Genomic DNA, 207 nt, shown 5'->3' on the forward strand with positions numbered 1-207 from the left:
ATGGTGGTGGTCTTGCCGGCCCCGTTGTGGCCCAGGAAGGACACCACCTGGTTCTCGTAGAGGTTCAGGCTGAGCTTGTTCAAGGCCAGCTTCTTGTCGTTCTTGTAGACCTTGGTGAGCTTGTCCACGCAGACCACCAGCGGCAGGTGCGTGGGCTCCTCCTCCATGCCCCGGGGCTCCTCTGCGCCAGGCCCCAGGTCAGCGCAG

The sequence above is a fragment of the Myotis brandtii genome, unplaced genomic scaffold (assembly GCF_000412655.1).
Source record: "Myotis brandtii unplaced genomic scaffold, ASM41265v1 scaffold691, whole genome shotgun sequence".
In the NCBI taxonomy this organism is placed as follows: domain Eukaryota; kingdom Metazoa; phylum Chordata; class Mammalia; order Chiroptera; family Vespertilionidae; genus Myotis; species Myotis brandtii.